Raw genomic sequence first — 25,979 nt, 5'->3', positions numbered from 1 at the left:
TAGACCTATTACAGACTTTGACCTTTGACCTCTTGCCCCCAAAATCGAATCAGTTCATCTTTCCATCATCCTACATAAGTGTATTAAAATTTCGTCAGAATCCCATCACTGGTTCACAAGTTATCGCGGTAACAGTATTGTTTCCTAACATGACCTCTGATGTAAATGTTCAAGAAGTGCACTTGAAAGGGGAAATCACACATAAATAGATCGTTGTAAAAATTTTTGAGCAATATTTTGGGAGAAATTTCTGTGATAGTGGGGCAGCTTAGCACCGAATTTCAAAGGGATGGGGACATGCCGGATAAAAGCACCAAAATTTTATCAGGCAATCTTCAGGGTCCCAGCTATGATTCTATAACCGGCGCCAAGCGATACGACCACTCTTATTTGAAAATTTTTATTATTTGTGAATTTTTTTTTTGAAATTTTGGGAAATTTTATTTTTTGGGTTTTTGGAAAAGAAATGTTTTTATTGCAGAAATGAGAAACATCGTCTTTTCCGATCATTTTGATGTAATTGCTTTTAAAATCGATGGATGGGGGTGGGGGGGTGGGATGGATGGGGGATGTGAGGGATGGATGGATGGGGGTGGGGGGGATGGATGGGGTGGGGGTGGATAGTGGGGGTTGGGGGGGATGGATGACGGTGGGGGTGGGGGGAATGGATGGGGATGGATGGGGGTGGGGGTGGTGGATGGATGGGGGTGGGGGATGGATGGGGGTGGGGGATGGATGGGGGGGTGGGGGATGGATGGAGGGGTGGGAAGGATGGATGGGGGTGGATGGGGGGGGTGGGGGATGGATAGGGGTGGGGCGGATGGATGGGGGTGGATGGGGGGGTGGGGGATGGATAGGGGTGGGGCGGATGGATGGGGGTGGCGGGGATGGATGGGGTTAGGGTGTGGGAGTGCAGATCTCGTAACACAAAGGTTATATGTCAGACACATTCTGTTTTATTGTAGAAGTGTGCATACCATATACAGTTGTGGCCAAAAATATTGGCACCCTTGCACTTTTTTAAAATAATGCACCAAACCAGATCTGTAAAACAATCATTTGAAGGGATTTTTCATAATGGAGAGAAAGGGCCAACATTATGATTATCGCCAGCGAAGCCGGTGTTGTGAATGAACGCGTACGTATTATGTTGAAAAGGCAGATTTTGCTGGGTCCCTTGAGAATTTCGAAGCTTTGACGCACCAAATCGCTCAATGGAGGCCGCCATCTTGCGGATGTGGAAGTATGCATCACAAATTGAAAAAGTTCAATAGGAGTTTGTTTCACCCGTCTTTTTTTGATTCACAATCTTATGCACCTCTAATTTGTAATTAAAATACTTTAAGACCAACCTCGGCCCGCACGGGCCTGGTTATCTTCAACGAACATCGTCACCAAACACCGGAACCAATGAGATTCGAGCATTTGAAAATATATTTCAAAAATCAAATCACTCAGTGGAGGCCGCCATCTTCCGGATGCGGAAGTATGCATTAAAAAACTGCGAAAAAGTTCAATTGGAGGTTGTTTCACCCATCTTTGTTTGATTCATAATCTTATGCACCTCTAATTTGTAATTAAAATACTTTAAGACCAACCTCGTTCCCCGGGCCCGCACGGGCCCTGGTTATCTTCAACGAAAATCGTCACCAATTACCGAACCAATGAGATTCGAGCATTTGAAAAAATATTTCAAAAAACCTTTTTACCACATTTCGGACGCTGAAAACGGCGTCAAATATTCTAAAATTGACGAATTATTTTTTAGAAATCTCGCGGCCGTAGGGGTTAGTTTTTCACGGCCGGAAATATCCGAAGTTCAGACGGAATTCACCGAATGAATCAAGAAGGAAATTTTATTAATTTTAATCTCATCCAGAATGCAGATGGTGTCATTTTGAACTAGTTACGGTACCTACTACGCCTACCTACTCCCAACTACCTAACCTACTGATGCCGTAGTGATGGGTAAAATAGTGGCAAGAGGCTTCGGCTTTGCCGGCTCATTGCGGCTTTGCAGTCGGGTACTATCGTACACATTGTGGTGGGCACAAGGGACAATAATTCCGCGCACCGGTGGGTGGCGCGAACGTCCAGGCGAGGAACTGTAATGCATGCCCCGCCTTTCGGCCGATCGGCCACGCCCGCGGGGAAGGCGTGGCCTCGGGACATAGATGCGGGCTCTAAGCTCGAGCCGGCCCAGTGCTGAAGTGCGAGCTCTTAATAAAGACTCTTTGTTTGTACCAACGCGTTGTGGCCTACCTCTCTGGCAATCGAGACATGTGTGCAGCACCACAACATCACGTTTATATCAAAGAGTTGTGGATGGATGATGACGACACGAGGGGGATGAGATGTCGTCATGTGACATTCAACGTAAATTATAATTCACACCCGCTTCGGCCCATTTCATTGATTTGGCTTCGGAACCGCAATCGTTCTGTTTTGAACTCCTCTCCCCCCGAGTTTGTGATAATTCCGCAATCTGGGTAAACTACTATTGATTACGTAGAGGATAATTCACACTTTCAACCTCGTTATAAAAATGTTTTGTCCGACAGCAGGAACTTGGACAAAAAAATCCGTGCGATGTTTGACGTCATCAAAATCAACATCAATTTACCCGGAGAGGAAGTTGTTGTTTTAAAATGTCTAGAAGTTAAATTTATTTATTTTCCTTCATCTCTGCGGAATTTGGTGATAATTGATCGATTTGCATGTATTTTTTAATGATCTGAAAAATGGAAAGTTTCAGCCGGTTATGAAAAAACCCATCACATCCGGTAATGAGAGGAACATCACATCCGGTAATGAAAAAAAGAAACATCACATCCGGTCATAAAGGATACATCACATCCGGTATTGGGGCCTCTGGTGAATTTTCATTTGCATCCCGGTTTTCGGCGTGCGATCTTCGTCATAAAAACAGGATTATCATTGCTTTTTTTCGTAAGTTTGGCGTTACAATGGAAGTTTAAAAGGTTATAATTGTTATTCATAGGTATTTTAGTAAAATGATGCATTTATAACGTGGATGACTGAGGGTTTTATTTGCTTGTTTTATCGCTTCGATCGCTGACTGATCGAGGCCTGTGCAGCAGGGACGGTTAGCCGTAATCGATATCTCTCAATATTGCAACGTGTTAATTGCTTGATGATGAAGTATAAATTAAGTCATTAAAATGTATATCTCATGGGCTTTGTTCACTGAAGGTTTTATTTAAATATTTCAGGTGTTAAGGAAGTTATTGCACTTTGAAACACTAAACACCTGAATTTGGGCCACAAGTCTTCACATTTAACTCGATGTTAAACAAAAGCCCAAAAATGGGCTGTTTTCACATTTTAAATATTGATAATTTCCTAAATATTAACCCTGGAACAAGGATTTATATGGCATTTTAATGTAGTTTTGTAGCTCAGAGATGGGAAAGTGACAAGAACAAGGTGATTCGATTTCGGTTCAGTTCGGAATCCAGATCCGGCCCATCAGTGGATACAAAACGTGATCTGCTTGTCCTGGCGGAGGTTTGTGCGCTACCGAGTGGTGTTCTACTTCGTCACGTGTGAAACATCCTGGTGTTGGCTTCATGGTTCATGTGGCTCACTTCAGATCTTAGGATCACGTCGTTAAAATAACACCAGGTCGGTTGACTCAGCCTGTCATTTTCTTGATGAAACAGGGGGTATTATAACATGCAAGACCAGGTCATTGCAAGGATCAGAACACGCATGATATTATAACATGTGAGATCAGGTCATTGAAAGGTTCAGAACACGCATGATATTATAACATGTGAGATCAGGTCATTGAAAGGATCAGAACATGCATGATATTATAACATGTTAGATCAGGTCATTGAAAGGATCAGAACATGCATGATATAACATGTGAGATCAGGTCATTGAAAGGATCACAACATGCATGATATTATATTTATAACATGGTAGATCAGGTCATTGAAAGGTTCAGAACATGCATGATATTATAACATGGTAGATCAGGTCATTGAAAGGTTCAGAACATGTAAGAAATTATAACACTGGTATGGGCACCCGGGGAAATACCATGGGCATGGATGTGTGTGACATTTGCACATCTTGATTTTGATGCTGCACATTCAGTTTGACAAAATCCACAAATCAACATTAGCAGATCCACAAATGATGTAATCTACACTATGTATTTACCTTACATAATATGTTACCCCTCACTCATCTCCTCTCCCCTCACTCATATCTCCCACCCCCCCCACCCCCCTCTCCCCTGTCACTCCAGTCCTGTCTCCCCTTCAATCCCCTCCAAGTCCTCCTCACACCTCTTCCCTTTACTCCTCTCTCCTCACTCCTTTCCAAATCCTCCTCACTTGTCTCTTCCCTTTACTCCTCTCCACCACTCACTCCCTTCCAGCTTTTCCTCACTCCTCTCTTCCCTTTACTCCTCTCCCCTCAATCCTCTCCAACTCCTCCTCACACCTCTTCCCTTTACTCCTCTCTCCTCACTCCTTTCCAACTCTTCCTCACTCCTTTCCAACTCCTCTATTCACTTTACTCCTCTCCCCTTACTCCTTTCCAAATCCTCCTCACTTGTCTCTTCCCTTTACTCCTCTCCACCACTCACTCCCTTCCAACTCCCCACTCTCCACTTACCTTTACTCCTCTCCACACCTCTCCTCTCCGCTTTCCTCCTCTCTCCTCACTCTCTTCCAACTCTTCCCCGCTCGTCTCCTCTCTTCACTTTACTCCTCTCTCCTCACTCCCTTCCAACTCCTCCCCACTCCTCACTTCCCTTTACTCCTCTTCCCCATTCACTCCGGCGGTTCCAATCGAGCAGGTATGGCAAATATTAGAGGTAATTGAACTTTTCTCTTGGAGCAACACAATGTAAATCCGCCCCCTTGTCCTGTTCATTCATTTGTGAAATGTTTTGCAGAACAGTACACATGGTGACGTCATCGTCAATGCACTCGGCTCGTAATGATGATCTTCAACAATATTATCCGATACTTCATCCGGATTCATTACAGCTGTTCTTGTATATGTTTACTGAGCACACAATACCTTCCAATGTCTTTGTTGCTCAACATCTCGTGCAAGTCTGTGTTCACATTCATTGGCGGTCTCATTCTGTTCCATCATTCTTTTATTCATTTTGGAAATAGCAGTTACAAACGCAATGTGTAATTGTGACCACGATTAAGTGGCGACGCATAAACGATGGCGACACTCTCCCCATGATGCTGCCCCCGTCAATCCATGCAGAGTACCTCATTGTAACTTTTTATTGGCGCTGAGGAAGCGCCTCTAGCGAATGACTTCCAGCCAGTGTAACGCTAATTCCTGTCACAGGTGACAGGAATTCTGAGATCATATAAGTGGGCGTGGCAGTTCCTGATTGGTTCGTGTTGGGGAACGCCTTCTCGCTGCCGACGTGACGTAATATTCGCGCACGCGCACTGGTGAAGCTTACTCGATCCCATATTACATGTACTTTCATTGCATACAAATTATACTTCCTCCTAGAAATTCCATGCCCGAACCTCAGCGCAATCCAAGAGGATTCACTTGTTGTGACTACGTCGAAAGAATGAAAAATTCCGACTATATAAAGAATACAGCTCAAATCGAAACGTCCCTGGGGAAAAAGTCTTTTGGGTGGTGTATAAGAACAATACCTCACACCTTTCTGTCGAGCGATTACCAAAGTTACTATTTTCGTTACAGCATACAAAATGACATATTTAAAATTAAAGATTTCAAATAAACTTTAAAATGTACATGCACATAGCTTATAAAATAAGAACGAAAAAATATCTCAGCAATTTACTGTCTGTTTATTTATTTATTTCACATCTGTGAATTACATGTCCATGCACACGTGAAATTGAGTTTATTATGAATTCTGCATGTGAACACTTGATTCAGCCTTGAAAACTCATGCGAAAAAAAAATATATACACAAAGAATTAAGTTAAGCACCCCTACACAACGAATTAAGGTAAGCACCCCCTAATATATATTCTTTGTGTATATGTATACATTGGCATATATTCTAAGGTATGTGAGATCAAATAATGATTGGTATGACATTAGCAATTATCCATTGATGAAATGCAGATGAGTGCACTCATCTGTGACGCCCATCGCTCGTGCAGCACGATCACGTGGGTCCTACACACGTTATTGACGCAAAGATCGCTAGAGGTCTTCTCAGAACAATGACTGTACGTTAGAAAACATAAACGTCATCCACACTGTCCGTGATGGACCTATAGCTCCATACTTAAATTGAGGTGAAAATATGCCTAAAATTCCCAAAAATTTTCACCTTAAATTATTCAGAATAAAATATTGAAAACGGCATGATTGTTATGTTTTTATGTGACCATGATATCACTTCTCCAGAAAATATAGCAATATCATGGGTATATTACACTGTTTTGACGACAACAAACTTGTAATGTGCGAGGTTGTAAAAAAACGGGGGGGGTGCTTAACTTAATTCTTTGTGTATATATATTATTGAAGATTTCACGATTTTATTTCCTCTAGCTGTGAAACGCATCTTCTTTGGGCGGTGTATAATCTCTCTGAACGAAACAGGCATTACCTGGTTTCCTTTGCTTCAGTTGTAATCAAAATGTACCTTTGTTTCTTCAAAAAGTCAATTATGATCGAAGACGTGTTGATTCAGTCTTAAAATGCACATCAGAGGCCGATGGACCCCATGACTCTTCTTCATTTTTAAACTTGAATGTATCGAAAACGTTTCACTTTACAAAGTAAAAATATATTAAAACCAAACGTTATTAATACATATTGTGTTCCATCGTTAGTTCACATTATTATGTACATTTGTGAAGTACTGTATTGTTTAATACCATGGTTAGAAAAGAGTCGACTCGCTTTAAACAAACTCTGTATACACACCCCAGGAATATGTATATATAGATATATATATATAATTTGACTTTGGTTCAATCCCGAACTTCAGAAATCAGTCGCTGTACTTTTACAAAGTAATGATATAAAAAAAAAATATGTCACCCACAGGGTGAACCGTATCTTGCCAAAATGTGAAAATTCCGTTTTTTCGTCATGACGTCATCAAATGACGTCATAGTGTCAAACTGTTTACAGATCTGGGAAGCACTCATCAAGGGCATTCATATGAGGTATTACTCGATATGGTACCTACGATTTCAAAATTTGACCTTGGGGTCAATAATTTTCGACCTCCAGCGCTAACCATGAAGGTCAAGGCCGATCGCCACCAAAAACTAATCAGCTGAGCGCCGGACCATATACTAGATTCCCATGAAGTTTGGAGACGATCCGATCAAAGTTACTCAAAAAATTAGTGTTTCGTCGACCTCCATGATTGACCACAAAGTGACCTTGACCTTTGACCTTGACCTTCAAAATTTTGTGTGCTGAAGGGTATCTCTATAGGACTCTGATATGCGAAGTTACAGGAGTTTCCAATAATAACGGAGATCTCGCGAGATCTTGGAGACGGCGGCAGGGATTTTCGAAGCTCCACACGGTCTCCACGTTTTTCGAAGTTAAGTCTGTTCACAATTGTATTTTGTCGAAACTGTATTTATCTTTCGGTGTGTGAAGTTATTGTGTGCAACTTTGGTTGTTTCTCGGTGTTTATCTTTCATAAATTGATCGTCTGTTTGCCGTGTCGCGAGCAAGGCCTTGTACAGTGTGCACTGTACAACCTTGAGGCTTTGTTTTTCTCTCAGTGGTCTGTCGTTTGTAATCCAATAACTTTCGTTCTCTGTATTCCCAGGCTTTTCACCCATCGCCTACTTCCTTGTGTAAATCTCAACTCAAAAAAAAAAAAAAAAAAACATTTCCTTCTCTGTTCTCATTCGTTTATTCATTCTTATTCGTTCGTTCGTTCTTCGACCACGTGTTTCTCCCCCATTTCCCCAGATAGTTTTCACTCATTAACCTTCAATGTTTACACTTTCCCCTCAAGTTATGTATTCCGTCATATTTTATAACACCTTTTTCTTCTTCTTCTTTAAAAGGCTGCTTTCGACTTGCTCACCAAATCAATTCATCCCCAAAAAAATATCCATCTCCTATAGTGCCTTTGTTCTACATTCCCTAAACTCTCCTGCACTCCATCCTCCATCCAGCGTCCTTAAACGTATTTTTAACTCGAAGGTCACAAGAAACTCATTTTGCAATAAATGTTCGTTTCCCATAAATCGTACACTTTCAAAAATCCAATCTCACCCCTCCCCTCCAAATCTTCCCCATAACCCCTCCCCTCCAAATCTTCCCCATCACCCCTCCCCTCCAAATCTTACCCATCACCCATCCCTTTCAAATCTCCCCCCTTGCCCCCTCCCTCCTAAACTACCCCCTCACCCCTCCCCGCCAAGACGCCCCCTCGCCCCTCCCCTCCTAGACTCCTGCCTCACCCCTCCCCTCCAAATCTCCCCCATATCCCATCCCTTTCAAATCCCTCCCCTTGTCCCTTCCCTCCCAAACTCCCCCCTCACCCCTCCCCTTCAAATCTCCCCACCCTCATTGCTTCTCAATTTCCCCCCGCTCACTCCCCCTCCTCAAAGCGTCCTCCCCGCTTCTTCCCCCTTCAAACTCTCACCTCCATCTCCCCCAACCTTCTGCCTCGCTCTTCCCCCTCCTCAAATAACACCTCATTGTGGCTCACCCAATCACCATCAAACCTTTTGTCCGCCCCATCCTTCCCTTTCTCCGAGCTATTCTGAAATCTCTGACACACCTTCAACAGCTCTCCCTACCTCTTCCACCTCTTCCACATCTTACCCTACCCCTCCTCCCCCCTGTTCTGTATCTGATGCTCCCCCTTCCTCTTCATTAACGGTATGGACCTCAAACATCCGGGGCCTTCGTTCAAACTTAACCGATCTCTCCATACAGGTTGCTTCTGTCAAACCAGACGTGATCTGCTTAACAGAAACTTTCCTCCTTTATGATGTCTCTGATTCCATAGTATCTCTCCCGGGCTACTCCCTCCTCCGGTATGATAGACCTGAGCCTCGTCCTGGAGGCGGGGTTGCTATTTTTATCAAAAACTCTCTTCCTCACTCGCCCTGCACTGCACTCTCTCCACCTCACCCCCAGGAATACCTCTGGCTACGGCTTCCCCTTCGCTCCCACCTCTTGTTCATATGTGTGTTGTACCGTCCACCAAACAGTAATGACTCCATCTACATCTCGCTGTCTGATGATATGGACCAACTTCTATCTACTCATCCCAACTCTCTCTTCCTCATATGTGGTGATTTCAACTGTCATCATGCCAGTTGGCTGGGTGTGGGTACCTCTCTCACCAGCCATGGCTCCTCAGCAAAGGACTTCTGCGACTCACTGGGACTGACACAATCTGTCAATTTCCCGACCCGGATCTCAGTCAACGGAACATCTTCTCTTCTGGACTTGGTTATGACTAACTTCCCTGAAAATGTCTGCTGCTCTTCTTCTGCTCCGATCGGAACATCTGATCATGTCCTTGTTAAAGTGGACATCTCTCTGACCATACTCAGGGAGCCTGCTCAGCGTCGACGAGTCTGGCATTTCACTCAGGCCAACTGGCACGGTCTTCAAGCAGCCATCAATCATCTGGACTGGTCTCCCATCTCTACCACCTCTGACATCAACTCATCCTGGGAATTCTTCCAAAGTAAATTGCTCTCTCTCATGCACAGATTTATCCCATCTCGTCTTCAGTTGTCATACCCTTCCTCCCGTCCATGGTACACGGAATCTTGTGGTGAGGCTGTTGCCCAGAAACAACTTGCCTTCGTCTCCTGGAAAGCAAATCCAACGGAAGGAAATCTCATTTCCTTTCACAAAGCCCGAAACAAGTGTGCGTCCACCCTCAGGAGAGCCAGGAAACAATATCTCTCCGTTCTCAAGACCGAACTCTCTTATCTGTCTCCCTCTTCCAAATCCTGGTGGCGTCTGGTCAAATCCGTTTCTGGTGTTTGTTCCCCCTCCATCCCCTCCCTTACCTCAAACGGCTACACAGCTGACTCCGCACGTGAAAAAGCTGAATGCCTCAACTCTGTGTTTGCCTCTAAATCTTGTGTCCCAAACCCATCCCTCTCTGTACCCACCATACCCAGTCGTACCCTGCTGCTCCTGGACTCCGTGTCCTTTCCTCCTGACAAGGTGGAAAAGTTTCTGTCAACCCTCGACTCTGATTCTGCAACTGGACCCGACGGCATCAGCCCACGGGTCCTAAAATCCTGCTCTGCTGCTCTATCTCACCCTCTCTCTGTTCTCTTCACCCTCTCTTTTGCTCAAGGTCAACTGCCATCTGCTTGGAAATCAGCCAACATCACCGCTTTGCACAAAAAAGGTGCAAAAACAGATCCTAGCAACTACAGACCAATCAGCCTTCTCCCAATTATCAGCAAAGTCATGGAATCCATCATTGCTTCTGATATGAAATCTTTCCTCTTCTCCAATGGCTTGATCTCTGATCATCAATTTGGTTTCAGACCAGGTCACTCTACTCTGGACATGCTGCTTCTGCTGTCTCAACAATGGATGGAGGTCCTCAATGCCAAACAGGAAATTAGAGCTGTCTCCCTCGACATATCACGTGCCTTCGACACGGTCTGGCACCCCGCTCTGCTCACCAAACTCTCCTCCTTTGGTATCCATGGAAATCTCCACGCATGGCTGGCGGACTTCCTCTCTAGTCGTCGTCAACGTGTGGCCCTGAATGGGTTTCTCTCATCTCCTCTTCCTGTTCAGGCTGGAGTTCCCCAAGGCAGTGTTCTGGGCCCCGTGCTTTTTCTGGTCTTCATCAATGATCTCTCTGACTCTCTCGAAAATCCTCTCTATCTCTTTGCTGATGACTCCACTCTCTGCCGCTCCATTCCTCTTCCCTCAGATCGGCAGTCTGCTGCCTCCTCACTCTCTGAAGACCTGGACAAAATCACAGACTGGTCAAACAAGTGGAACATGTCTTTCAATCCTGACAAATCTCACACTCTTACTATGTCTCTCCGAAAAGATCGACTGGACAACCCTCCCATCTACTTTCTCAACAATCCTCTCCAAGAAGTTCTGTCGCTCAAGATTTTGGGTCTCACTATCTGCCATGATCTTTCTTGGGAAAACCACATTTCCAAGCTGGCCTCCAAAGCCAGTCGCCGACTGGGCATCCTCCGTCGTGCGAAGTCCTTCCTCGGCACACCTGAGCTCCTCACCACATACAAGGCTTTCATCCGCAGCTCAATGGAATACTGTTCTCCCCTATGGGCCGGTGCTCCTGCCTCACACCTAGCTCGGCTTCACGCTGTTGAAACCAAAGCTTTCAGAATTATTGGAATCTCCCGCGATGAAGCTATCTCTGAGGGCCTTTCACTCACTCACCGCAGGCAGGTAGGTGGTCTTTCTGTCTTCTACCGACTCCTCTCCGGCCTTGCACCCCCAGCTCTCTCTGTGCTCTGTCCCCCAAATATTCCTACAGGTCGCACAAGATCTGCCAGCAACCCTCTGATGGTTAAACTGCCGAAATCTCGGCTCTCCGCTCACCTTCACTCTTTCATTCCTCTTTTCTCCCGCCTCTGGAACAAACTCCCTCACTCCCTTCAATCCCACTCCTCCCTCCAGGTCTTTAAAACAGCTGTTCACCACCATCTCTTATCTTCCCCCATCCAAAACCTTGATCTTTTCTACCCCCGCTAATTCACCCCAGATCCACCTTGTTTGAAATTCCAACTTCTTTCCTGGAAGTCCTGGCAGTGTCCATATGTTTTATACCTCTCCCACTGCCCCCTTCCCACGCCCCCCCCCCCCCCCCAAAGCCCTCGCCCTCTCTCAGATCTCTCGATGTCTCCATGTCTCTCGGTCCCTGCTCTCAAATGTTGTGTTTGTGTCCTTCCCCCTCTCTCCCCATCTTGTCTACCGCTCCCTATGTTATATGTTTTATGTGTCGGTTTGTCTTTCTGTGTGATTAATGTTCGCTCTTTCACGAGCCTCGATATTGTATACAAAAAAAAAAAAAAAAAAAAAAAAAAAAAAAAACTGTGGTCTACAGAGTGATCTAAACGTGAAAAAAAAATGATTAACCACAAACAAAAAAACAAACATACAAGCTGACTAATACATCTTGCAAAAACTTCGTTTTGGCAAGATAATAACAAAGCCCTGGGAACGTTCTTTCCTCTCCTTCCCCTCTCTCCTTCCCCGTGCCCACACAAGTCAACACATTCAAAAACGGCTGTTGGAATGCATTTCACCGGTTTTCTCAACTTTAGCCGAAACTGAGACAACTGCAGCTATCCTAGCGACTGTGATGGTGAATTAGAGTCGAGATAAAGCCGTGAGGGACTCTCAGTCTCAATGAACTTTATGTTGCAGGCCTTTGAAAATGCATTTCGTTCCATAAACGGTAACTTTCATCAAATTTTCTTCCCGTTTTTTGAAACCGAGTCTAAAACCATGTTAGCGACAGTGAAAAATGAAACGAGATATCGAATTAGTCGATAGAAAGCCGTGAGAGAGAGCAAGATACAGCGGGCCGAACAAAAGAGGCCTCAAAGCCATGTGAGGAAAGAAAATGGTGGTGATTTGTTTTTGGAGCCCCTTCCAGAATGGGTGGAGCTACTCCCTCGACGGAGGAGGCCACACGCAAGGACAGACTCACAATCACCCACAGAGAATATTTTATGGGCTAGTGGGGTCACCCGTGGTAATCCCACAGGCATGAACGTGTGTGACATTTGGACATCTTCGTTTCGATGCTGCACCTGTACATTCAGTTTTACAAAATGATGACTGGCAATTTATCTGATCCACAAATTATGCAATCCACACAATGTATTTACTTTACATAATATGTTACCCCTCACTCATCTCCTCCTCCTCATTCATCTCTCCTCCCCTCTCCCCCGTCAATCCATTCCCCTCTCCCCCGTCAATCCATTCCCCTCTCCCCCGTCAATCCATTCGCCCTCTCCCCCGTCAATCCATTCCCCTCTCCCCCGTCAATCCATTCCCCTCTCCCCCGTCAATCCATTCCTCTCCCCCGTCAATCCATTCCTCTCTCCCCCGTCAATCCATTCCTTTCTCCCCTCAATCCTCTCTCCCCTCAATCCTCTCCAACTCCTCCCCACTCCTCTCTTTGCTTTACTCCTCTCCCCTCACTCCCTTCCAACTCCTCACTCCGCTCTTCACTTTACTCCTCTCCACCATTCACTCAGTGGGTCACACACATGCACACGGGGGAGAGTGGGTCACACGCGCCACCCGGGGGAGAGTGGGTCACACACGCGCACATGGGGGAGAGTGGGTCACACACACGCACACGGGGGAGAGTGGGTCACACACGCGCACATGGGGGAGAGTGGGTCACACACGCGCACACGGGGGAGAGTGGGTCACACACGCGCACACGGGGGAGAGTGGGTCACACACGCGCACACGGGGGAGAGTGGGTCACACACACGCACACGGGGGAGAGTGGGTCACACACACGCACACGGGGGAGAGTGGGTCACACGCGCACCTGGGGGAGAGTGCGTCACACACGCGCACACGGCGGAGAATGGGTCACACACGCGCACACGTGGGAGAGTGGGTCACACGTGGGAGAGTGGGCCACAAACGCGCACACGTGGGAGAGTGGGCCACAAACGCGCACACGGGGGAGAGTGGGCCACACACGTGCACACGGGGGATAGTGGGCCACACGCGCACACACGGGGGAGAGTGAGCCAAGCGCACACGGGGGAGAGTGGGCCACACACGTGCGCACACGGGGGAGAGTGGGCCGCGCACACACGGGGGAGAGTGGGCCGCGCGCACACGGGGGAGAGTGGGCCACACACACGGGAGAGTGGGCCACACACGGGGGAGAGTGGGCCACACGTGCACACACGGGGAGAGTGGGCCACACACGCGCACACACGGGGGAGAGTGGGCCACACGGGGGAGAGTGGGCCACACGTGCACACGGGGGAGAGTGGGCCACACGTACACACGGGGGAGAGTGGGCCACACGCGCACACGGGGGAGAGTGGGCCACACGCGCACACGGGGGAGAGTGGGCCACACTCGCACACGGGGGAGAGTGGGCCACGCACACGGGGGAGAGTGGGCCACGCACACGGGGGAGAGTGGGCCACGCACGCGCACACGGGGGAGAGTGGGCCACACACGCGCACACGGGGGAAAGTGGGCCACACACGTGCACACGGGGGAGAATGGGCCACACACGCGCACACGGGGGAGAATGGGCCACACACGCGCACATGGGGGAGAATGGGCCACACGCGCACACGGGGGAAAGTGGTCCACACACGGGGGGAAAGTGGGCGCCACACGTGCACACGGGGGAGAGTGGGCCGCACACGCGCACACAGGGGCGAGTGGGCCACACACGCGCACACGGGGGCGAGTGGGCCACACACGCGCACACGGGGGCGAGTGGGCCACACACGTGCACACGGGGGCGAGTGGGCCACACACGTGCACACGGGGGCGAGTGGGCCACATACGTGCACACGGGGGCGAGTGGGCCACACACGTGCACACGGGGGCGAGTGGGCCACACACGTGCACACGGGGGCGAGTGGGCCACACACGTGCACACGGGGGCGAGTGGGCCACATGCACACGGGGGCGAGTGGGCCACGGGGGCGAGTGGGCCACGTGCACACGGGGGCGAGTGGGCCACGTGCACATGGGGGCGAGTGGGCCACGTGCACACGGGGGCGAGTGAACCACACACGCGCACACGGGGGCGAGTGAACCACACACGCGCACACGGGGGTGAGTGGGCCACGCGCGCGCACACGGGGGTGAGTGGGCCACGCGCGCGCACACGGGGGCGAGTGGGCCACGCGCGCGCACACGGGGGCGAGTGGGCCACCCGCGCGCACACGGGGGCGAGTGGGCCACGCGCGCGCACATGGGGGCGAGTGGGCCACGCGCGCGCACACGGGGGCGAGTGGGCCACGCGCGCGCACACGGGGGCGAGTGGGCCACATGCGCACACACGGGGGAGAGTTGGCCACGCGTACATGGGGGAGAGTGGGCCACACACGCGCACACGGGGGAGAGTCTTCCCCATACAGACAGACCCCAAATTGCGTATTTTAGTATGACTAGCAGGGTCGACCCGTGGGAATCCCACGGGCATGGATGTGTGTGACATTTCGACATATTGAGTTAGCTGCTGCACCTGCACATTCAGTTATATAAAATGGTTACTGGCAATTGATCACATCCACAAATGATGTAATCCACACAATTTATGTACTTTACATAACGTTAATAGGAATACATGCCCGTGTAGATGGGAAATACAGTTTGTTTGAAATAAATCACAAATATCAGAAGAAAGTTTTTAAAATTTAGAACTATTCTCACTCAGAGTTAAACATCACCGTAATATTATGCGGTTGCTTCAAGATTTTCGGTGATTTATATGTCATCATTGTGAGATTTTTTTGGAATTTTTTTTTTTGAAATGAGATTTTTATATTTAAAAAAACGGCAAAAAGCATCAGAACAGCTGTGAAACAGCATCAAAACAGCAGTGAAAAAGCATCAAAACACTATCAAAACAACAGTGGAAAGCATCAAAACAGCAGTGAATAATCATCAAAACACTATCAAAACAACAGTGGAAAGCGTCAAAACAGCAGTGAAAAAGTATCAGAACAGCAGTGAAAAAACAGCAGTGAAAAAGCATCAAAACAGCAGTGAAAAAGCATCAAAACAGCAGTAAAAAGCATCAAAACAGCAACAATGGTCCGGTGATTTTTCAATCACCGCAACTATATGTGTTGGAGTAATTAACTATTTTCCTTCGTGCCCTCCTTTTGTTGCCTGAATGGTGTCGCTGCAGGACCTCCGGGTAAACAACATTACGGGTGAAGATTCCACTGTGGCCATCAATTTTTCCCTGTTGGCCATTACTGACTACCTTTACCTTGACATCCTCAAATCGTTTAGCACGCGACAATGCAACATATAATTGGCCATGGCTGAAGATGGGTTCTGGTAAGTAAATCCCAACTTTGTGTAATGTTTGACCTTGACTCTTGTTTATTGAGAAAGAGAATGCCACACGAACTGGAAATTGATGGCGTTTGAGTGCGAATGGTAGTGTTGCATCGGAAGGTGCAATACTAATCCTGGGTATAAATGTGCGTGTTCCTTTGTGCCTGCCAGAAATTATTTCTCTGTCTATTATGTTTGGCAACAATCTTTTAACAACCAATCTTGCACCATTGCACAGTCCCTGTTTCGGGTCAAAGTTACGGAGTAACATGATGACAGCACCACCTTTGAGACGAAGTTTGTGCAATGGCATTGCAGAAGGAGTTAATTGATTTAGGAATTCCATAGGATAATTTAGTGCCTCTTCTGGGTCATCACAGACAATGGAATCAGCGCTGAAGTACGTCTTTTTTTCCCCAGGAAATGCATCCAGTATCTCATCGTTGATCACAAATGTGGATTCATTATTTGGACACAACACGGCTCGTTGTGCCAGCGCATCATAGTTTGAATGGATTTCGTTCAAATTCCCGAAAACAGCCTCTGCTAAAGAAATGTTGTCTTCTACACAGATACGATCAGGCAGTCGTATTAAATCTGAGTCAGGAATTGTTTCCACAGTTCCATTTCCAACCGACAGTAACCATTTTGAGAATTCTTCGTCATCATTAGCTCTCATGTTTGATGTTAAGTTCAGCTGTTTGAACTTTGGCCACAACTTGCTACGCTTGATGCATGTGGTGATGATTGCTGCAGGTGCAGCGCGAGGTACAACGGGCAAAACCTGCCTGAAGTCCCCACCAAGAAGTAAGACTTTTCCGCCAAAAGGAATGTTGTTGCTGGTTACATCCCGGAGACATCGATCAACAGCCGTTAAAGCATATGCTGGAGCCATAGGTGCTTCATCCCAAATGAATAGGTTGGCCTTCCTTAGAGCATCTGCATCTTTACTCGTAGGTGATATGTTGCATGTGGAGTTTTCCAAAATGGGCACTGGCAATTTAAATCGATGGTGCGATGTACGGCCCCCTGCTAGCAATGTTGCTGCAATGCCCGAGTTCGCCATTGGAAGAACCAAACGACACTGGCCTCGCAAGATGTGCAGAAGCGTATTATAGAGAAAGGTCTTGCCACTTCCGCTCGGTCCATCAATGAAAAACAACCGGTTGCCTGTGTACTGGTCTCTACAATGAACGGCCTGTAGGACCTCATCAACAATTTGGATTTGGTCATCATTTAGTAGTTGTCTGTTGTTTTCACCTTTTTCATGTTCATCTCCCGGTACATACTGATAATCATCGCTCGAAAGATCTTCAACAGTGTCTGGAGGTAATGGTAACTGAAATGCTTCCAAGGTCTGTCCATGTCTCAGGAAGAAGGACTGTATTTCTCGCAATGCCATGAAAATACTCTGTTCCAAGATATGGCCGCTGTGCACAAAATGTTCGCAAAGGTCGTTTTTATATTTTTCCCACAGTGCCAACGTGTCTGTTGGAGTGCAGAATATGCATAGGGTTGCAAAAAGAGATCTCAATTGTTGTGGCATGGCAAAGATAACTCCATCAGCTAAGGACCTGTCCCATTCTGTATCATCTTCTGTTAAATGTAATTTCCTGGCTGCATCCTTGTATGTTTCACAAACTGCTCCATCTACGGTTCTGAGATCTTCAAATGATGTTTTACCAGGGCAGTGCAGCAGGAGGACACGAAGATTAAAGCGCTCAATGTCCATAGGGCTTGCCGAAACCATGCGTCCGATAACCTTGTTGCCGCCCCTGCGTCGAAGTTTCCATGTCTTTCGTCCATCTTCAAATACGTAATATTTTGGAATGTCATGGTACAGATAACTTCGTGCCTCGGGGTCTCTCTGGTTTAACTGAAACCAGGCTGTATGTGTTGTACCCCTATGTCATACAATGGCTTCTTCCTCGTTACCATCCCTGAACACAACAGTCTGCAATTCAGATAAGTGTACCGCAAGTCTGGTGATGGAATGGGACTGTTTGTGCATTTCAAATTCCATCAATCTCCATGCTGCCTCTGGGGCACTGACATATCTGCAGTCCAAATAGGTCTTTATTTCATCCACCTCCACTCCCGCGCTCTCGAATTTCGATGCTGGCACAGTCATGTCCCTTGTACACATATTTAAATAAGTACTTTATACTCTTTATGCTTGCGCAAACCTCAATGTTGATGTGTGCTCTGTACTTCTTCAGTAAATAAGCATTGAATGGGACCACAAATTGGCAATCAATATCGGTTCCATGAACGGTTATGGTGGGTCCATTTGGGGGACGCTTGTAAAGGGCATAGCCATCTATGCTCGCAAGTGTCTCTGCAGCATACGCTTTTGGAAAGCCTTTACTGCACACTCCATCTTTCACACAAATCGAATGGCGATTTAAAGTGCCACACGGACCATGTATCATGTGAGACTTCACCAAGGAATGGATCTCTGGTGACTCATTTGAATTAGGAATTTGTGCGGAAACAATTCTGTCAATGTCTTCGGCGGTACAAATTTTATCTTCTTGGCACAGCATGAGTAATATGTGGGCATGCAGTAGACCACGCTTCTCTGATACTCAACGACGTAGAAAAATGCACGTACTTTGCCCAACACGTGCTTCTTCGTTATATCGTCGATTAACTCTTTTAATTTCAGATGAAACACGCGTGCCACTAAATCTGGTCTGTCTTCAGCTCGTTGGTGTTGTCCGATGTTTTCTTGTATCTGTCCATTTTGGATTACACGTGAACGTGATGAAAACATCTGGTTTTCCAAATTTGCGAACAATGGTCATAGCATCTTGGTAGTTCTGCTGCATAGCTATTGGACTCTCTGCAAAACTCGACGGCAAAATGACGATACGACCGACTGGACGTTGGTTATCAGCAGCAATGTTCTGGACGTAGTCCTCTGTATTCCATGGCTCTAAGGGTTTCCTCATTTTGTTTGAAGTATTGCAGTCGATTTGCTTCTGCCTTGCATTATCCGTCGACAACATACTGCTGGAACAATTTCCCCGAAGAATGGATAGTGCTGAATTCATTTCGAATAGCCAGTCGGTAGGCATATAATTCACGATGAGTTACCTTGTTTCGAACCGCAGTTTGTCGCTGGTGAGGCATGTTTATCATCCATCCAGGCTCGCCATGTGGAAAGAGAATGGGATATGTCATGGGATCAATGTGAGAGGGAAGTGGAGAGAGATTGTGTAAGCCCTGGTCATGCAAATGAACCTGGAAATCCCTGTTTGCAGGTGGTTCACCATCTTGTCCACCAACGAAGACAGCAGCAATTTCATCAGCAGTTGGTATGTTGTAACGTCTTTGGTCGTCTGCACACAGTTGACGAAAATGCATTTCCAAGGTAGAAGGGAGGCGATCTTCAAGGACAGCTTTCCTGATTTCTTCCTGTTCACGCTCGAACATAGTCTTGTAACATGTGACCTAAGGATTAACGTCAGATAGTATGTTGTGCAGTTCTGCCATCAATTCTTGCAAACATCTGTGATTCTCAGGTCGATTCATACGTTCCTTTGTAGCTTGAGCTGTATCCAAAAGAAATAATTGTGCAAATTGTGCTTGTTCATGTACATGTGATGGATGTAATGGACCACAGCGATGGTAAATTTGACCGTGGATTTTGAAACAGTACGGTCCATTTCCTGGAGGACATGAGATCTGAGCACCCATTGATGCAAAAGCTAATCTCGAATTGTAATTCCGGATATTGTCTCGGAAGTTGCGACATTTTCCATCGTCACCCTGATAAAGTTGTTGCAGTCGAGCAGGTACGGCAAATAGTGGAGGCAATTTAACTTTTCCCTTGGAACAACACAGTGTAAATCCATCCCCTTGTCCTGTTGATTCATTTGTGACATGGTGTGCAGAACAGTACACACATGGTGACGTCATTGGACCGCATTATGCTCTTGAACAATATTATCGGATACTTCGGCCGGATTCATTATGGCTGCGGTTGTATATGTTTGCTGAGCACTCCAACGTCTTTGTTGCTCAGCATGCCGTGCGAGTCTGTGTTGACGTTCATCGACGGTCTCGTTCTCACACCTCATCGTTGTTGCAGCAGCATCCTGTGCGAGTCTGTTCACGTTCCTCGACTGTCTTGTTCTCCCTCCTCATCGTTGTTGCAGCAGCATCCCGTGAGAGTCTGTGTTCACGTTCCTCGACTGTCTCGTTCTCCCTCCTCATCGTTGTTGCAGCAGCATCCTGTGCGAGTCTGTGTTCACGTTCCTCGACTGTCTCGTTCTCCCTCCTCATCGTTGTTGCAGCAGCATCCTGTGCGAGTCTGCATTGACGTTCGTCGACGGACTCGTTCTCCCGTCTCATTCGTTTTCTTGCTGCATCCTGTTCAAGTCTGCGTTCTTCATCGACTGTGTCATTCATTTTGGAAATGGAAGTTTCCACGCAACGCATGAATTGTCACGATCGTCAAGAGGAAGTGTCTCGTTATCATCAAATGACAAATAAATTACATTGTGAAAATTAAAGATTTTAAATAAACCTATTTAAAGTGTATGCGCAAATAACTAATAAATAAAAAAACGAAGAAATATCTCTCGGTAATTTCCTGAACCATATTTTACTTCTGGCTAATAATGTTGAATGAAATAAAATCGAAGAAATATATGTCGTTTTGTGACGACTGTCATCAAAACTAAAAGTAATATATTGTTGCGAATATGGAATTTGGCCTCCATATCCGCTTGTAAATATTCCCCTATTTTCTCCGATACTCCCCAACTCTCCCTTACCCCATTCCCTAGTCCCATTGTCTGTAAACAACACCCATTAGAGCCGATCTTCCCCTTCATCCCCCCATTAAATGTCGTGCCCAGGTCCCCCGCACCACACGTAGACAATTATAGGACATCTTGCTAGTTATTCTTAATCTATGTCAGTTAAGGACTTGTTTCCATTAATTATGACTCTTCGTTGCACCAGAATGTGATTATATGGCACCTGTTAGGAAGTTTAGGACCTCCCCATACCTCTCCGCATCTCTTCCCCATGAAGAAGCGCCAACTACAGCAACAACAACAAAAGAGGGGGGCGGCGCGGTGACGGCATGGGGAGTGGGCGTCCTCCTTCCGGCTCGGTTAGCCGCCATTGACCACGCGCTCCACGGGGTTACCACGAAGGGGCTCCCTGTCGGCCCCTCGTCAAGGGCGGAGCCGGTAACCCCCGCACCCAATGAGAAGCCATGGGCCGATGCCATCTGGGGCGGCGCTAACGAGCCGAGGGCGTGTCACTCCCCGCCGGATATATACGCGGCCCCGCGCCGGACGTGAAGAAAGATGCGCCCCGAGCTTGGAAGGACAAGACGCCACCCTCCCGAGCGCTGAGCGACCTCCCCGGCATCTCCACCAAAGTCGCGACCCACGAGCGCTGAGCGACCTCCCCGCATCTGCTGGACACCACCGTACGTGATTCTGTCCCGGAGCCAGGTGCACCTGAGCCATCGACTGCCGCTTTCCTTGCCATCAAATCCCGTGTGAGTCAGCGTTGTCCCGTTTATCTGTGGTCTGTCTAGGGTTAATATAAGGTTGTGTCTAAGTGCCCACCTTCCTATGTTTCCCTCTTGTCCCTGTAATCTAACCTTTTTCCGTACGAATATACTTGAGAACTGAACCCCTGGTGTCGTATTGTGTCATTATAATCCAGCCGGGTGTCTTCTTTTTCTTATTGAGCCAGCATAGCGCGATTAGTCAACATTCGGGCACAATCGGGAAACTTGTGCAGACGTGGTCATACCATAAAACCGCTCGGGAAATAACATCCAAGCCACGTCTGTAACAATTGGTGTCGAGGAGTGAGATTCGGACCCGGGACTAAATTAGTTAGGCCCAAATTTTGGGAGGGAAAATCGATCCGGAGCGCGTACTGCGCTCGACAAAATCGATCCGGAGCGCGTACGGCGCTCGACAAAATCGATCCGGAGCGCGGGTACTGCGCTCGACGAAAGTATAACGGCGAAATTTCGAATTTGTTTTACGAAACTCGAATTTTGAAAGTCGCGCTATGGCGGATCAAGACGGCTGGGGTCCGGTAGGGGAGAGTGAAGCAGGGTCGGTCCAGGACCAAATTGAGACACGTGAGGAGAGCGAAACAGCGGGGGTAGCAGACGCGCGAAATGGCGCCTCGCACATAGCTACGTGGGCCGCACCCGCTGCACAAGTGGGAGGGATGGCCCAGATGCAGGTCCTCATGGAGCAATTTATGGCGCAAATGCAGGCGTCCCTCAAACTGCAGAGTAACCAATTGGGGGTAATGGGGAACCGGATGGATGCTCAGGGTGAGCGATTGGAGGGCCAAATGGGGGTAATGGGAAACCAAATGGGGGTAATGAGGGACGAAGCGAGGGGTACCGGTGAGAAGTTAGACAATAATTTTGAGGAGTTAGACAAGAAAATTGGGAAGTTAGACAATAATTTTGAGGGGTTAGACAACGGGATAAAAGAAGTGAAAAATGGGTTAACGGGGGTAGAAAACAGAATGGCCGCTCAAGAGAATCAAATGGAAGGGATGCAAAAAGGGTTAGAGGGGTTAGAAAACAGTATGGAAGGCAAATTGAGGGACATGAGGGACCAAGCGGAAAGGGAAGTTAAACAAATGGAGCAGCAGATAGAGGGGGTCAGAATGGGGGTAGAAACCAAACTGGATGCTCACAGGGAGGAAATGGAGCAGATGAGGGTGGCATCTGGGCAGGAGATGCAAGTGATGGGAGAGGAGATCCGAAGAGGAGTGAGTGAGGAGGTCGGAGGAGTGCGCGAGGAGGTGAGGCACTGTAAGGAGCGCATGGAGAAAGAGGTGAGAAAGGGGACTGTAAAATTGCAGGGTGGTATAGAGGAGTTGACGCTGGGAGTAGAACAACTGACGGTGGGACAGACGGAGTTAGTGGAGCAGGTTCAAAGGAACACTGCGGTATTAGGAGGTTTAAAGGCGACACAGAAAGAACTAAAAGATGACTTGGTAGCGACGAAGAGGGAATGTCAGATGGTACGTGAGGGACTGACAACGAGGTTGGACGAGGTGATAGAGGTAATGGAGACGAAGGACCGGCAGGTGAGGACGCACATGGGAACGGTCAAGGTAGCCTTGGAGGACGAGCTTGAGGAGACGTACCGGGGAATAAAAGAGGTGAAGCACAAATTAGAAGAAGTGGAAGAAGGGATGAGCGAAATTAAGAAGCGACGGAGAGGGGATAACAAAGAGATAAAAGAGGAGATAAAAGAATTGGTCCAAAGTCTGTGTTTGGATCGTGATGTGCTCGTTAACCGGATGAGGGATTCGCAGGTGATGGAGGAGAAGCGAAGAGGAAGAGGACCCGGTGTAAGTGGTGACCAATATGGTCGTGCGTATGATGCGCCAGGTGATTTAAGAAGCTTGGGGGTCGAGATAGACCCGGGTGTTCGTGAGAGGCCGTTGGTGAAGTGTGCGACAGGTCTGGAGTGCGAAAAAGGAGGTGTGCAAGAAAGTCCGACTCTGGGGTGTGTGAGGAAAAAGTGTGTGCCAAGGAGTGAGTGTGCTGGCGAGAGTGAGTCGGTCGTAGCGCGTGTGCGAGGGAGCACATGGAAGCGCGGTGTGGTGAGTGTTACAGAGGGTGTGACGGGAGAGTGTGCGCGAGAAAGGTGTGTAACGGACAGGTGCCTGAGGAAAGAGTGCGCTGTCAAAGGCAAGGAAGAATGCACACCTGTGGGGAGTGTTACAGAGGGTGTAATGCGAGAGTGTGCGCGAGAAAGGTGTGTGACGGACAGGTGCATGAGGAAAGAGTGCGCTGTCAAGAGTAAGGGTGAGTGCGCTGTCAGGAATGGAGGTGAAAGTAGTGGGAGTGACATGGAGCGTGAGTTAGTTGTGACAGGTGAGCGAGGATGTACACCTGGGATGGAAGGATGCACACCTGGAATGGTAGAGCGTGAGTGGGAATGCACGCTGGAGTTGGTGGTGAGGCACGTGGTTGGGTGTGCGAATGAGAGCACACCTGTGATTGTCACAGAGCAGGTGACCGAGGAGGGGGTGCGAAGCGGTGTATTGGTGAGGTGTGCGAGCAACGAATGTGTGCCAAAGTGTTCGGTGGTCAGGTGTGTGACCAAGGCTGTGAGTGGAATGGGTGTACCTGGGTGTGTAAGGAAGGGTACGAGGAGTATGGGCACAGCTGGATGTGTGAGCAAGGAACGGGCTGCGGGGTGTAAGCGTCCAGGTGAAGCATCGACGTTACACGGGTTAGAGGTTAGAGCGACTTTTAGCCGAAGCAGGCCCTCGGTGCGTGCCGGGCCTCGCTTTGAACGGCCGCGTCCAGGCTCCACTAGGCGGAGCTGGCAGCCCGATAGGAAGGGTCGTTATGGCAACCACGTTTTGTTGAGACGTGCCGGCAGGTCGAGATCGGGACATTGGATGGCTCCACGCCGAGGTGATGCATGGGATCTCGGCCCGGGTAAGCCCCCGTCCCTGCACCGAGTGCCGGACGCATCCAGCCGCTGGCACAAAACAACCAGCATCCATTGCTTGGCTTTACGAAGCCAGGCTTTGGACAGGAATTGGCGCACCGAGAGGCAGTAGTGAGTCGACTGGGTGATGAGGTTAGTGTTTTGGACCCAAAATTAGAGAGAAACAAAATTTGATGATTGGCAAGGGATTGGCAGTAGTGATTGGCAGATGATGGGCAGTGATTGGCAAATTTTTAATTTGTTGAAATTTGATGTGCAAAATTGGTAGTGAGAGACCCCCGATGTGGTGGGATGGCAAATCCACCATCCCTCACAGGTGGGGCAAAGGAGCAATAGTTTATGGGGTGTATGGCAGTGAAAACTAGCCCGGGTGGGTTAGGATATGGTGTGTAGGGGTCTAGAGAAGATGACCTTAGGTAACGTTAAGGTTAGTTAGTGACTGATACCTGTAGTGGGGACGCAGGTAGATTAGTATGGATGATAATGACGAGGGAGCGCAATAGTTTAAAGGGACGACTGGGAAGCGCAAGTTTCAGAAGGGAGTAGTTAGCTGAGATGATGCCGTGTTTGTGAGAATTGAACAGGTGTGATTGCGCAGGTGTGCAACTGGGCAGGTGTGTGGAGCAGTGTATGAGTAGTGAGTGTTGTGGATCAGCGCGAATGCGCTTGGGGAGAGAAGGGTGCCGGTGGCACCAGGTGTGAGAGCACAGGTGTGCAGGTACAGGTGTGTGGAGAGAGTTGGAGTAAGTGGTACGGAGTGGTGTGCATGGTGCGAAGGTGTGGATGGGGGAAGAGTGGACCCCCATCACGGATACCCGGGGCGGGTAGTGTAAGTGTTAGGTAGAGGGTGCAGGTAAATTGTGGTTGGATATTGGCATCTGTGGTGCGGTTGCAGAATGGTGTTGTGAATGGGTGCATTAGTGTTGTGGAAATGGCTGGGCGTGTAGCCTGTTAGTGTGTGTCGTTGGTTGAGCACTCCACCACTGTGAGGATGTCGGCCAGGTGAGGCCGCAGGTGGGCTCTGGGAGCCGGTAGAGTTGTGGATGGGGCCCGAGGATCCGGAGGATGGACCCGGGTAGCCCAGTGCCAGAGAGGGCACCGAGTGGGGAGAGTGCCAGAGGGCCTTCCCCAGGTAGTTAGGTTAGGGCAAGGAGCAGGTAAGCTCGGAGGCAACTGCAGTGGTGGAGGTGTGCAGGTGGGTAGACCCACTGGGAGAGGTACACGCCGCAGCCCAGAAATTGTGCGAGGGCACCGGGAGATGAATCGGGGGAGTGAGACCCCAAATTGAAGAGCACCACAGTTTGGCCAATGGGAATTGGTTTTTAGAACCCATAGTGTAAGAGGGCCAATGGTTTGGCCGGAGAGAGACCCCGGGTAGTGTAAAGTTGTTAAAGTCATTTAGGAAATAGTTAGGATTGAAGAACCTGTCGCACCATACGCAGCCACTTACCTGTGGTGATGATGATGACTCCA

The 25,979-nt window shown here is 48.1% G+C and overlaps 1 long non-coding RNA gene across 1 annotated transcript in view; it reads left to right on the top strand.

Moving 5' to 3' along the window:
• The first annotated feature begins 15,880 nt into the window (after positions 1-15,880).
• Positions 15,881-25,979, top strand: part of LOC144893728 (uncharacterized) — a 142,838-nt gene continuing 132,739 nt past the window's right edge. Inside the window, exon 1 of the long non-coding RNA XR_013624636.1 lies at positions 15,881-16,029. This is a non-coding gene — a long non-coding RNA (uncharacterized LOC144893728). The remainder of the gene's footprint in view (positions 16,030-25,979) is intronic.

Source organism: Myxine glutinosa, chromosome 1 (assembly GCF_964187855.1).
Source record: "Myxine glutinosa chromosome 1, kmMyxGlut1.1, whole genome shotgun sequence".
NCBI lineage: Eukaryota > Metazoa > Chordata > Myxini > Myxiniformes > Myxinidae > Myxine > Myxine glutinosa.
Note: the sequence above shows the minus strand (reverse complement) of the source record. Positions and strands in the feature narration are given on the sequence as shown.